Source organism: Gossypium arboreum, chromosome 5, assembly GCF_025698485.1.
Source record: "Gossypium arboreum isolate Shixiya-1 chromosome 5, ASM2569848v2, whole genome shotgun sequence".
NCBI lineage: Eukaryota > Viridiplantae > Streptophyta > Magnoliopsida > Malvales > Malvaceae > Gossypium > Gossypium arboreum.
The window spans coordinates 48446794-48452478 of NC_069074.1; positions in this window are offsets into that span (position 1 = coordinate 48446794).

Below are 5685 nucleotides of genomic sequence, written 5' to 3' on the forward strand. Positions count from 1 at the left end.
TGCTTTATTGTGGCTATAGTTGCCTATGGCTAATGAGTGTGATGAATGCCATGTATGTCGGTGTATGGAATATGGCTAATGTGTAAGCAATAAAAGTGGTGCAAATGTGTAACTTAAAAAGAGATTAGAAAAAATGTTAGATAAATATGAAATTGGTGTGGAATGCCGTAGGAAAGCATGATAGTTTGAATAGGTGATATGCTGACATTTCTAAGTCATAATTTTAACTTTGAATGTGAATTCTTGAGTGATCAAAAGTGCCATATTGCATGCTATGAAATGGAATTGAGTATGTGACTGTTTAAGGGTGGCAATTGGCTTGGAAAATAGCCTAGAAATTGTCCATACGATTGGACACACAGGCATGTGTCTAGGCCGTGTGTGACACATGGTCCATCCCATGGTGTGTGATCCGACTATGTGTCCCCTGCGCCCTAATTATGAAAAATAGAATGCCCAGTAGTAAACACACAGGTAAAGACATGACCGTATGTCTAGCATGTAAAGGACACAGCCTTAGGACATGGGTGTATGCCCAAGCCGTGTGAAGTCTGCACTTAATTTTTTTTGGAATTTAATTCGCCACACAGTATAAGCATACGAGTGTGTGACTTGACCGTGTGACCTTATTTGGTTGATGACGTCATAGTCATAGAGTTACACAGGCTAAGGATACGAGCGTGTCCCGAGCCACACGGGTGTGTGTGACCACACGACCTACCTACACAGGCATGTGACACTCCACAACAATAAAATCTTCTAAGTGTTGAAAAGGTTTCGAAAGTCCTCGGTTTAGTCCCGAACCACCTTCAATGTATGTTTTGGGCCTCGTAGGCCTATATAAGGGACAATTTGCATATGTATGAATGAAATTGATTTGAACAAAAATTTTATGGCCTAATTTTGTATGTGTGCTTGTGTTAAAGTTTGGTAACACCTCGAACCCTGTCTCGGCTTTGGATACAAGTAAGGGGTGTTACAAAGAAAATATGAAAGCAATAGAGAATGTACTTTATTGATCAAAAGGGGTCATTACAATGCTTCACAAGAGTCTCTATTTATAGGCATAAGAAGTATAAAAGAAGTAGAGATTTAATTCTAATAACTATTAGAATTTAAAGTACATTAAAACATTATCTTCATCATGATGGACATCCACTTAATAAGATATTCATAACACTCCCCCTTGGATGTCCATTGATAGATAATGTGCCTCATTAAAACCTTATTAGAAAAAACCCTATGGGATAAAAACCTAATGAAGCAAAAAGAGTACACAATCTATAATACACATAATATGCTGCCTCATTAAAAACCTTACCAAGAAAACCCAATGAGGCAAAACCTCGATTAAGGGAAAAAAAGTGCAACGCGTATTTGGATCATGGAAACATCACATATTTTCTCATATTCTACGTATTCAATCTTGAACACTAGTTTTTCAAATGACTATTTGAATGTATTTGATAAGCACTTATATTACCATTCTTTTAAAAGTCACGAGTGAGAGAAATTTGGGGAAATATATTTTGATCTCTTCAGGAGATTCAATAATAATCATAACAAACTTTATTCATGATTCTTTTAAGAAAAACACAAATATGTATTTGGGGTCATTTTATAATTCTCATTCAACTATTATTCACTAAGTCAAATTTGCCACATATATTCAAATTATTTCAATTCATATAAATAATTAATTTCTTGAGAATTTCAATATGCTTCTAGCATCCTAAATCCTTCAAGGATTTAAATATAAACTTTACTATATAGTGATTCATAAAAGTTTGTAACAATAACCATTAAACGAAAGTTAAATCTTTTATGAATTGTCAATTTAATAATATATCTAAAGGTTATTGTATCCACCACAAAATAATATTATATCTTTTCTTAATCAATGTCATGACTTAGCGGAAAACTTCATATTTTTATTCCACTTTTGTAAAACTACTTCAATTGCACCCTCACTAGTTTTATACCACTAGATATTTACACTACTGGTCCAAAAACTCCACAAATTTAATTATACTTGAGTTGCATCTTTCTATTTTGATCAATTTATTCCATATCTATATTTCTCAATAGATTTATTCAAGATCCTCATTTTATTTCATTATTTCAATAATAATATTTTTATTATTCAGATCCACATTTTCTCAAATTGACATAACTTATTGAGATCTCTTATTTGTATTATTTTAAAATTCAGTTTCAGGTAATTGAATTTCTTCTGGAGTTTTACTTATTAGTTATGTCTTGGGTCTCTTCTGTAGCCCCCGACTCCACTATATGACCATCTAGAATAATTTTCATCTTTGGAACCGATCAATATATTATTTATTCTAACTGATTGTCCTACTAGGACTTTGATTCAAATTAAAATATTAGATGGTATATAACATTGGTTATTCTCATTAAGGTTGAAAATACATCTAACAGTTAACTTGTAATGAGTTATCCTTATTGAACTTCTGGTTCAATTACTCTCCCCCTAACTCATTACAATTTATTATTTCTCTCCCCCTAATGTTGGGAAAACTGACAACTCATGTCATAATTAAATCTCGAATTAATTGCTCAAAAATATTATAAGGAGACTCATATAAATATACATTCCCAATCTCTTATTATGACCAGTGCGTTGTGGTGGAGTAGTTGGAACATATACCACACATCCAAAAACTGTAAGATGGGAAATATTTGGCTCTTGACCAAAAATCAATTGTAATGGGGAGTATTTCTAATTTATTTCCTTGATGCATACAACATGTAAATTAATACAAGCATGAATCTCATGCTGAAATAGAAAGTTTTGTTCTCATAAGTAATGGTTTACCTATTAGTTGGAGGCATTTGATACACAATTCAGCTAAATCATTTTGTGTGTGAACATGAGTTATAGGATGTTCAACTTTTATCCCAATTGACATGCAATAATCATTGAAAACTTGGGATGTAAACTCACCAACATTAGCAAGATGAATTATTTTAACTGCATAATCAAAATTTAATCATTTAAACAAGCAATCTTGCAAACGACAGGTTGCGAGTTGATAACACATATGTGATTATTTTCTAGATGCATCTACCAAAATCTTATAATATCAAAACTATCCACATGGTGGATGAACGGGCCCATATTTGTTTTAGAAATGCAAGACATTAAATCTCAACTTTAGCTAGCGAGTTTCTAATTGTAATGCCCTAAAATACTTATTTATGTTTCTGTAAAATTGTGACACAAATGTGTATCTGCTTCACTGGTTAAGTGTTCTGGGAGTGTCTGAGAGGTCTTAAGTTCAAGCCCTAGCTTTAGCAAATATTTTTATTTTTGGAATTAAGCACTATCTCTATCGACGTCACACGACCGGGTGGTAGGCCTTGTGTGACGACATGGCCGTGTGAATGACGAAGGCTAGGTCGTACGCTAAACACGACGTGTGATGGCTTGAGTGTGGCCATGTGAGCCACACGAGCTAGGCCAGATTGGGCGTGTGGGCCACACGGACATGTGATAACTGGGCCAGGCCGTGTGATCCACACGGGCAAGGCCAATCTGGGCGTGTCGGCCCATTTATCTGAGTTTTTCCCTAGGGTTGTACGGGTCGTCCCAAATGACTGTGGGCCTACTATAAGGTCGATAATGGCTAACTAAACCCTAAACTGTATGATCTGTTTGACTGATATTCTATACTGAGCATGAAAGTATATGCATGTTATATATGTATGTAAGCATGTGAGCATGGTTAACCTGTATGTCTGAAACTGAATATTTTGTATTTGATATTGGGGTTGGGATAATATATATATGGAGGAAGTGTACTGAAAGGCGTTTATCGCCTATATTCTGGTAGCTTGGCTGCACTTAATCTGTTATGTACCACATCGATACAATGTGGTGTGTAGGGCTGGGTGGGTGTTTTTAAACCTCACATGGTGTGTAGGGATGGCCGGAGATGGTGTGTAGAGAATGGGGGTAGGACATTTGATTTTTGCTTCTGATCTATATATCTGTGTCTGTATCTGAGATGGGCTTATGCCCGAATTTGTTTATGTCTGATTTTGATTTTATGTTATGTGCATGCTTAATTCTGTGGGGTTACACACTGAGTTTACGTAAACTCACTCTTTTATGTTTAATTTGTACAAGTAATCCACAGAGTTAGGTGGATCAGTGTAGCGGAGGACTCGATGGTGACCACAAATTATCACTGGTTTATTTTGTTTTATGGTTTCATTTAAGTTGTATTGTTTGGGACTGTATAGACTATTTAACTATCTAGCTTCGGTTTTGGGTTTTTGATTTGACCTGCATATTTTTATGATGGTTTCACGTTGAGCATTGTTTTTCTTTTCTAAAAATATGAACTATCTTTCTAAAACACGGCGTTTTTCTAAGCTTCCGCTAAATTAATACGTTTTAAGACAAGTCGACTAATTGAACATATGGTTGGAATAAGTAAAGGCAATTAAGGTTTTATTTAGTTAGCTTCGTTTTCAAAATCCCTTTTATGTGACATCGTCAGATACAGTCGTAACGTCTAGGCCGAGTTTGGGGTGTTACATTTAGTGGTATCAGAACCTAGTTGCAAAACTCGGCTGTGAATTTTGGGTTCCAAAATTTTGTATAAAGAAATTTTTTTCAAATGGTTTTAAAATATTTTGATTAGTATGTGGTTCACCGAGTCTACTGCGTCGATCCTTTAAGTATTTCTGATTTCTGGTAGAAAATTCTGAAAATGTTATTGATAGTCTACTTGAAAACACTATAGCTAGTACACTCTGAAACTGTAGTGAAGCTGGTTGAGACTAAAACTTTCGAAAACACCTCCGAATTTTTGATACTCTATGCATAAAACATCTGTTAATAAATATTGAAACTGATGCATAAAATTTTTAAAGTAGATAAAACTTCTAAGTCACAATAAGCACACGAGGTATCCGTAGACTAGTATTCAAGGCTGAGGTAGAGGCCGTAAAAGGGCTCAAGCTGACTCCTCATCTCTGGGCAGCATGCCAAATCTGGATATTAGCAAAACACCTGTGTCACCTGCTATTGAAACTGGGTATCAGAGTCGATCTGCTGGGGATGACGCGCTGTCCCAAGCTATGCTAAGGATATTGGAGAGGGTTGCTGGACCCAATTCTGGATCTAAGGGCCGAGGGTTGGTAACTGAACGTCTCCAGTCTAATGGAGCTGAGTTATTTAGGGGTGTCACAGGAGTTGCCCCTAATGTGGCTAAGTACTGGTTGGAGGCCACTAAGAGAATCATGAATGACTTGGATTGTACCCCCAAGCAGAAATTGAAGGGTGCAGTCTCCTTGCTTCGCGACGAAGCATATCAGTGGTGGTTAATTGTTTAGAAGGGTAGTCAGCCTGACCGTCTGATTTGGGAGTTCTTTAAGACTACGTTTCAAAGCAAGTATGTGGAAACTAGCTATTGATGCTCGCATTCGTGAGTTTCTAAATCTCACGCAAAGTGATCGATCTGTGGCTGAATATAAAGTTAAATTTCTGAGGTTGAGTCGCTACGCTCAAGGCATGGTGGCGTCCGAGTATGAGAGATGTGCTAGGATTGAGGACGGCCTAAGGGATAATCTAAGGGTTCTAATAGCTCCACAGAGGGAGCGTGATTTCAGGTTCTAGTAGAAAAGCCAAAGATTACTGAGGATGTTAAGCGC